Source organism: Sinocyclocheilus grahami, unplaced genomic scaffold (genome assembly GCF_001515645.1).
Source record: "Sinocyclocheilus grahami isolate Dianchi unplaced genomic scaffold, SAMN03320097.WGS_v1.1 scaffold655.1, whole genome shotgun sequence".
Taxonomy (NCBI): Eukaryota; Metazoa; Chordata; class Actinopteri; order Cypriniformes; family Cyprinidae; genus Sinocyclocheilus; species Sinocyclocheilus grahami.
Genome location: NW_015505834.1, coordinates 365,729 through 374,837, shown reverse-complemented (window position 1 = coordinate 374,837; position 9,109 = coordinate 365,729).

Sequence of the window (9,109 nt, the reverse complement as noted above, 5' to 3'; positions counted from 1 at the left end):
TTATCTGTTTTGTTAAGAGCATCTTGTAACGTCTGGACCAATTAGACACACCATTTTTCATTTGATTTAACAAATCAATTATTCATTAGATTAACAAACGTTCTTCTCCGACCTTAAAGGCATCACCCCATGTGACCCGCCCAGAGTCGGTGGTTCGGTTAGATTCTAAGATGAAGACATGAGCTAGAACGCTTCTGCAACCCCCTAAGTACGTGCCAGGCTTCGGCCTTGACTTTTCCATTCACCACGATTCTCTGACTCAAACTGGTTCTTTTTCATCAACTTCAGCAAAGATCAACTGGGACCTTCAGACCGCATCAAGCCTTTCTTTCAGACAGACGACACGTGTGTAAATCTGCTGAATATCAAATGGTACCATAGTTTCATATTCTTATTTCTCTTATCTTTACTGCGTTAAGCTTTAACCCTTTCCTATACAAACTGTATGCGTGTGTGTGTGTGTGTGTGTGTATGTTAGACCAGTTTAAGTGTTTATGTAGTATGTTAGACTAGTTTAAGTGTTTATGTAGTTAATAAAGTCTTATTTGTATCACACTTGACGTTGTTCATTGTTTGCTCATAACTGGAGTCACTTAATCATGCAGATTTATGCTACAAGCTCTTTGTAGAATTGTACAGTAAGAAAGTTATTTCCCTTAACCAGGAAATTAACGTTCTTAGAATTGACAGACAGTTGACCCTGAGAGGTCAGCTAAATATCTACAGCGGATCTAAATATTTATAATTAATTATAACTAGTTATGATTAATTATTCATAATTCCCCATGAGTTGATTCGCTACAATCTGTTGCATAAATCATTGCCAGTCTTGTGTCTGTAAGCAGTGCATACAGTATTTCTTTTTATTGTTTGTTAATTACTTAAACATAACATTTAATATTACACAATAAAATTATTGAGAGAAAAATCTCTGTATGAACTTTTGTAAGAGCTTTTCAACGACGCAGTAAGTATCAGATGCAATAACTGAATGTAGTCACTGATAAACTGTTCAGCAGCTCACTCCCAAAACAGCTGTGAAAGGGGAGGTGTTTTCATCATGTGACCAATTCTTCATCTTTCAGGATGATATAAAGGGTTCATTCCTTCCTTGATACTTGCTTTTTCAGACAGTGATTTTTTCAGTTGTTGTGTCTTTGTGTTCTTGAAGGACCATTTCTACTTATAATGGCATCTTTCTTGACCACCGATTACCTGAAGAAACTTTTTGAACCAGCTGGCAGTGCATTTGTTGCCTTTTTGTTTTGGATTATTTTCCAGTATGTGTTTAAGATGGATTTTAAATGTCCTTGTGACCCTAAGGAAAATATTCATGTCTGCGCAGTTTACATGACATGTCCTGCCATCTCTCTTTTCATTTTAGTGATGATTATTGACAAGCACATAAGGAGTATTTTCTGCAGAAATGGAACAGGAAAAACATACAAGTGCATTATTATTTTAATGTCATTTATTAAAGCATTCTCTGTAGCAAACCTGTGGATAATTACAGTACTGATGGATGGGGACTGGTATGTGTGCCTTACCACAACTAACTACGACTTGCCTCCTTATGAGCAAATCTTTTGCACATTTAAAAAAAACCCTGCTGAAGCTGCAGAAATCAGAGTCAAAAAAAGTTTGTCACGAGTAAATACTTTCACTTTAGTTTTCTTACTTTAATACTTTTTGTTTTGAACAGTCTTCATAAGGCTTGTCACAGTTGTTGTACCGGTTATACCGGTTATGAAGGAACAGACGTTATAGCTCGTATTATATTTTTGTATATGTTGTTTTCAATCGCATATAAACTTGTTAGAGAGATGAGGGCTTTTCACACTATGCTTAATCCCAGTACCTAGTTGTTCAAAAAGTTTAACCTGGATCAGTATTATCTAGATCGCATATTTATTTTGCTGTCCAAAATCAGGTAATCTATTTTACTTTTGTTTTCAAACCACTGAATCGTGTTAATCCAGATACACACTTTTTCAGATTAACAAATCTGGATTACAAGTGCTCCAAATGGGGTTACATTTCACATTTCACATAGGAAATTAGAAGAAAACAGCAAGGAAGTGTTAGTTAAGTTTGGGGTTTGGAGAGACAATGACCGTTTCTCAAACAGAAGGCTGCATCCTCCAGAGGTCGCATTTGTAGGCTGCATACATCATAAACATGATCTTATTTTATAATATTAACAGTTATAAATTTGACCATTATTCTTAGTGAAGCGTAAATTGTTGTAATATACTTATGACTCGCGAATGTAATGCTCAGTTAACTGAAATAAACCAGGCTTGATATGCAGCCTGCCTTCCGTTTGAGAAACGCCCAAAATAAAATGAGTTCTTCTACCGACATATCTGGACTGGACTTATTATAAGAACATTATAGAGGCTATTTACACTAAGTGAAAATAGCATATTTTCTTAGCGACAGATGCTATATACACTAAGTGCAAACAGCTATAGATTCTATTTACGCTGTGTTAAAACGGCAGGATTTTCTGCTATTTATAGTAATTATTGCAAATAGTGGCAATTATCTGCACCTCAGTATTGTAGTACATTTTAAAACAGTATGCAATAATAATGTATTGAGTGTAAATTATAATTTTAATTCAAATTATTAAATGGATGCCACCTTACTCCTACCCTAACCCTACCCGATACTTTACTTTTAACTTTTTGATTATTTCCTTCATTTTTATTGAAAATAAATGACATTCCGATGTGATGTGAGATTCGAAAAGGGAGAAAAAAAAAGTTTGTCAAAACGCGGATTGCAGCCCAGGTCAATCATGACTGTGCCACACGTTTTACCATCTACACCACTGGAGCTGTTGTTCAGTTGTCGTCTTTTGTAATGTTGACCAATCACACGTTTGTGGGCAGAGTTAGTGTAAATAGCCTCTGCCAACAAAACGGGGTATTTGCACTTAGTGTAAATAGAAACTCAGATTGAGGCAAGTATATGACTCCAGTAAGCCAGTAAAAGTATTAAGTACTCCTTTTCTGTGTTACTTTAATCATTTTTGGGTGGTGAAGTTGAACAGAGCAATTGGCTGCTATGTACATGCTCTACAAATGATGGAAAGATTTTTGAAGAATCCTGCTCTTGCAAGTAGTTCATGACAATCTGACTTGGTAAAAATATGGCAAATCTTACATTTCATTTGGTTTTACCTGCATTTTAAAGCAGGTAGAGAGCCCACTGTGTTCTCTGTCAAGAGATTCTCTCCAACGAGTGCATGAAACCATCCAAGTGCAAATGCCATCTACATCAGAAACATCCCAATGAGGCAGGAAACTCCAGTGACTATTTCAAACATCAGGAGTTGTGTTTGGCCTGGCAGACTAGTGCTTTTCGGAAATAAGCATCAGTCCTTGAAAGGAGTTTAAAGGCATCATATTTAGAATCCCTCCACATCGCAATTGTGCAGTAACACTCATTTCCTGGGCAAGGTTAGGCCCTACTTAAAGGCCCTGCTTAGGAGCTTAGGGCCTACTGAAAGACCAATGTAACTGGGGAGAGCAACTCAGCCCTGCCTTGAGTAAAGGCACTCTAACTAAGACCTGCTATAGCTAGTGCTTCATCTTTTTCTTTTAGTACTTGACCATAATGCACAACAGATAACAAGGAGGGATGCATTCGAAGGCGAACTTCCTCTTCTTATTAGGATTATCAAAGCAAAGTCAAAATATGGCACCCATACAAACGGGAGAGATATCCTTACTTCAAGACCCAAAAGTAGTAGAGGTAACATACTGTATACTGCCCTTCCTAACAATTTACCTTGCTCAACCCTTGACTAGAGGGAGCAAGTGATGTAATGTGACAAGGACAGTGTTTTAGTTCCTTTTCTAATTTTATTTTCTAAAACAAAACCTACTCTATATATGTGAAACCAGTGAGAAATTCTAGTCACCATGAGCCTGAGAAGAGGTCAACTAGTCTCAAATATTATAAAGAGGGACCATGAATCATCTCACCGCAACCAACTTATCCATTACCTCAGCAGTCCTTTAACATCCTGCAATGTACTGAACCTATTAGATGACAGGTCGTGATTATTGCGTCTCCGCATCTCTTACATCCCCAGTCCAGTCTCAGAGCCTGATGTAAGTGCTTAAACCCAACCAAAGGGGAGCATATTCCCTACTTCAAGACTCAACAATATGGTAAACAAAGTAGAGGGAATCTATACTGCCCTACATAACTCTGTTCACCTTGCATCAACTGTTAAGGACAATCAAAGGTATGCCCCTACCACCATTCAGACAGGGAGGCAAACATGAGAAATGTAGGCTGCTGTTTGCCAATGACATTAATTACAATATGTCTGTACATTATATAAAAGTGTTTATACAACTTAAACCCAACAAAAGGGGAGCATATTCCCTACTTCAAGACTCAACAATATGGTAAACAAAGTAGAGGGAATCTATACTGCCCTACATAACTCTGTTCACCTTGCATCAACTGTTAAGGACAATCAAAGGTATGCCCCTACCACCATTCAGACAGGGAGGCAAACATGAGAAATGTAGGCTGCTGTTTGCCAATTACATTAATTACAATATGTCTGTACATTATATAAAAGTGTTTATACATAAAATACGTAGTTGTATTTATATTTTAGGCAAGGAATCATCATTTGGGGGTCCATGAGATTAAAAAGTTGGATTAGAAAGTCCTTGCATTATACACAGCTTAAATAGGTTACAGTTCAAGTTCAGTCTGTCATCTGTGAGCAGATGGGGGGTTTCAGAGGAAGACAGTGTGTCATTGGCAGATTCTAAGGCGGAGGATTGTGCAAAGGTGATGCTGGATTGAGCCAGGTGATGCCCAGTCTGAACACCAAGCTCATATGCGTGATGATGAGGACCTCTGCATGGAGTGGTCAGCTCTGGATGGGTCTGCCCATAGCCGACCTGACAAATGGTTTCTTCACCTGGGTGCCGCCAGTGAGTTCCCCGTCAGAGATCTGCCCCATTTTTTCCTGGAAATTCACAGTAAATAGGCGCTCCCCTTCTCACAGCCCCTGTCCAGATCTAGTGTTGGAGCATTGTGTTATTGCCGATGCTGGGTTCGCCACATTAGATGTGCTTCCACCCATGAAATCCATTGCTGTTATAGCGGACAGAGTAATTCTCCTCTTCACTGCAGCACATGTGTCTCCCTGCCAAGGTCAGGCTTTGGAAGCCATACCAGGCGTATCAAGTCGGGTCCTGCAAACACTAATATGCTTCAAGTGTGTCATCAAAACTTCAGTCCAGGGTAATGGTGCTCACATTCCCCATTCCAAAGTAGAGTGTCTGCTGGCGACGGACACCATAGATCCTAAAGGTAAACCATCACAGCATCAGAGCTGTGGCCCTTTGGTTTGTGAGCGCTGTGCGAGGCAGACTGTTATTCATCTCCTGGTCCAGCCTGGAGCAACACCTACAAATCAGTTGCCTTGAAATGATGGCAGTTTTTCTGGCCCTAATAACCTTCCTGCCAGACCTAAGGGGGCACCATGTCCTCGTCCATTCAGACAATATGATGGTGGTAGTCTTTATAAATCCCCAGGTTGGTCTCAGGTCACGGTCCCTCTACAGGATGGCGAGACATTTCCTTTTATGGGCACAGTGCAACCTGCGCTCACTGAGGGACTTGTCCACGGTCCTAAGGGCCCTTCGAGGCCCTCCATTTGAGCCGCTGCAATTGTTCGTTCTCAAACCAAGACATGGCTATGAGCCCAAGGTGCTCTCCACTCTGTTCAGAGCACAGGTTATTACTATTCTAGCTCTCCATCACTCAGAGGACAGACAGGGTCCTAATTTACTCTGCCCTATCCGGTCCCTTAGAGTTTATGTGGAGCGCTCTGGCCATTTTTGGCAATCAGAGCAGCTCTTTGTATGCTTCAGAGGCCACTCTAAAGAGCTGCCAGTTATGAAGCAGAGACTATTCCACTGGATAGTTGATGCAATAGCCCTGGCTTACACCTCAGTGGGCTCACAGTGTCCTATTGGAGTGAGGGCCCACTCCACCAGATGAATGGCCTCCTCCTGGGCTTGATCCAGTCTTTAACAGAGATATCTGTGCAGCAGCTGACTGGTCTTCACGTCTACCTTTGCTAGGTTTTATAACCTGGACGTCCTTGCCCTTCAGGAATGGGTCTTGTCCGCCTAGTCATCTTGCTCCCCTGCTGAATGGGCAGGGTTTTTTATACCAATGACCCTGGCCTTTTATACGATGACCTAGGCAGTCAGCTCCGCCCATTTTGGTGGGCTGAAAAGCAATTTGTTCGTGCAGCTAAACAAACTTTAACAAATCAGGCTTCAGTATTCAGAATATACAGGAGTTTCCCCACAGTGTTCTCACGCAACACTTATTCTCGTTATCTCAGGGAACCAAGGTTACGTTAGTAACCAGAGCATTTTATAACAATTGAAACGGCAGGATAAATGCATGGGCATTAATCTGCATTATTTTAATGTTTAGGTTTTTACCCAAAACCTACCCAGTTCAGATGGTACATGATACATATGATACTTAAATGTAGACAAGTCCACATTCAAGCATTTCATGCAATGGCCTTAAACAGCTTACCTTTTTACCGCAGATTTAGTTCACCAACAACTGACAGTCATCAATAATAAATCCTAAAATTCAACATTAGTAACTTTTTGACCCATCATTCATGCACTGAATCTTCAATGACCTCCCGTTCTTGGCTCATTTTGAATTGTTGACTTGAGAACAGATGCAATCGAATAGGTCCAGTTCCCTAATAAATCATTCAGTGCGATTTGCTAACCTATTTAACAGGTTAATTCAAAAGAATCCGCTTGCTCACAAATCGGACACAGCTCTCGCATCTTGGAGCAGGGGATGATTTCTTCAGTTCAAAATAGGAAGGACATGTTTTTATGAAATGTAGTGGGGTAAAAAGTACAACACACTATGGTGCCAAATGTGTACTGTGCATAACAATGCAGTGTTAGAATGTTACAGCCTGATACATAATGGCCAACAGCCAATCGTGTGCCTCACATTCACATGCTTTGGACAGTTACAGAAAAATGCACGTTTTATAAATGGTAGTTTCAGCATTTGAGGGGGAAAAATGTCAAAAGATGCCAGAAAAAGTGTAATTTGGAATTTTAGACCATTTCACTCTTACCTTTATAGTCTGAAAAGTCCATTCAGGATAATCTCGATACAGTCGGATAGTTTGTCGGAATAGTACAATGCTGCAGCCATGACATCAAAACCCGGAAGACTAATCGCTGGTGGTTCTCTTTTTTATGAGTAAAATAAGGTTTGTCGTAACTTGATGATACTTTGACATTTTGTTTGACAACAAAAAATTACACATCCCCATATCAAACATGAGAATTTTGAGGCTGTTAGGATGAATTCAGGTCAAGTGTGACGTTTAAGCTTGATTGTACAGTGCTCAGTGTGTTTACACTTTCAGAGCATAACAATGGTCTTTAATTAAAGGGTCACTATCTCTCTAAATGAAAAGAAAATTGTTTTGGCTAATGCAATATGATACGGGTGATTATGGCTACACCTCAAAAAAGGACAGTGTGATAGCGAAGGGTAGAAACCTCTTTGACATAAGACTTTAATTTCTAACTTATATATTATTGTGACAGTTCCTGCTTTGTTTGTTACTATATAACAGACAATACAATGCAAATAATAAATTTTTTAAAAATTGTTAGCTTTCTTGTGAGGTGTTTAAATATTGCTGGCCCACTTTTAATTTTTAAGTTAAATAAAACATTGAATTTTGAGTCACAGACAGTATTTTTGTAGTTATTGAACTCATTTTTACCTGTTATCCTGCAATTAATCCATACATTTTCTTTTTAAGGAGATCGCCATTTTGGTTTTATTTGGAGTAAGTGTCCTTTGGGCAATCGCATCTGTAAGACAATCACACTGCAAGCGACCACTTGCATATCAATATAATAAGTATTTTCTGGAGAAGGCTGACCTCTACATAACAGAGGAATTGAAAAAAATGGCTGAAGACAACGCAAAGACAAGAGTACAGGAACAAATACATGATGTCAGATCTTTTTTACAGCTTAATGGTTCTCAGCTAGACATTCCAGAAACACAGCAACAGCTGAAGAGGGTTCCACAAGGAACCTTGCAATCAACATCACAGGCTGCATCTGATCAAGCAAATCAAGAGAAGCTAGATCAGTCTTCAGACTCTTGTACTATATCATCAGAGCATTTTGGGGAATCAGCTGACAATATACCTCTACTACACGGAAAAAGTGAAAAGGCTGTGTCACTTTTTTAAAGTGCATTATTGGTCTAATAACAGTTTTGTTCAGTTTGACTAAAAGCAAATAACACTTCCAACCAACCAATAAATAAGTTTAAAGAGTTTTGCTTGACAGCAGAGTGTTGATGTTCAAAACACTTACTGGCTAGCTTTACTTATTGCAAAAATGATTGTGGGTTATGTAATATTTTCTGTTGTTGTTTTATAAACCAGTGTGTTCATAATTAAGACAATACCCTGTTGAAAAAACCAGCATATGCTGGTTAGGTATGTTTTGAAAGTTTAAAGAGTTTTGCTTGACAGCAGAGTGTTGATGTTCAAAACACTTACTGGCTACTGGCTAGCTTTACTTATTGCAAAAATGATTGTGGGTTATGTAATATTTTCTGTTGTTGTTGTTTTATAAACCAGTGTGTTCATAATTAAGACAATACCCTGTTGAAAAAACCAGCATATGCTGGTTTTTCAACAGGGTAGTGGTAACACTTTAGTATAGGGACCAATGCTCACTATTAACTAGTTATTAGCGTGTCTATTACTAACACATTGGCTAGTCATAAGTACAGATAGCACACGTACATCTGCAAGAGTGCTTCTTCTGGCAAGAATCTGCGGTGTACAAACATCTGATGTTCGTCTATGAGATGTCAGTTTTACATACATTATACAAACCCGATTTCAAAAAAGTTGGGACACTGTACAAATTGTGAATAAAAACAGAATGCAATGTGGAAGTTTCAAATTTCAATATTTTATTCAGAATACAACATAGATGACATATCAAATGTTTAAACTGAGAAAATGTAT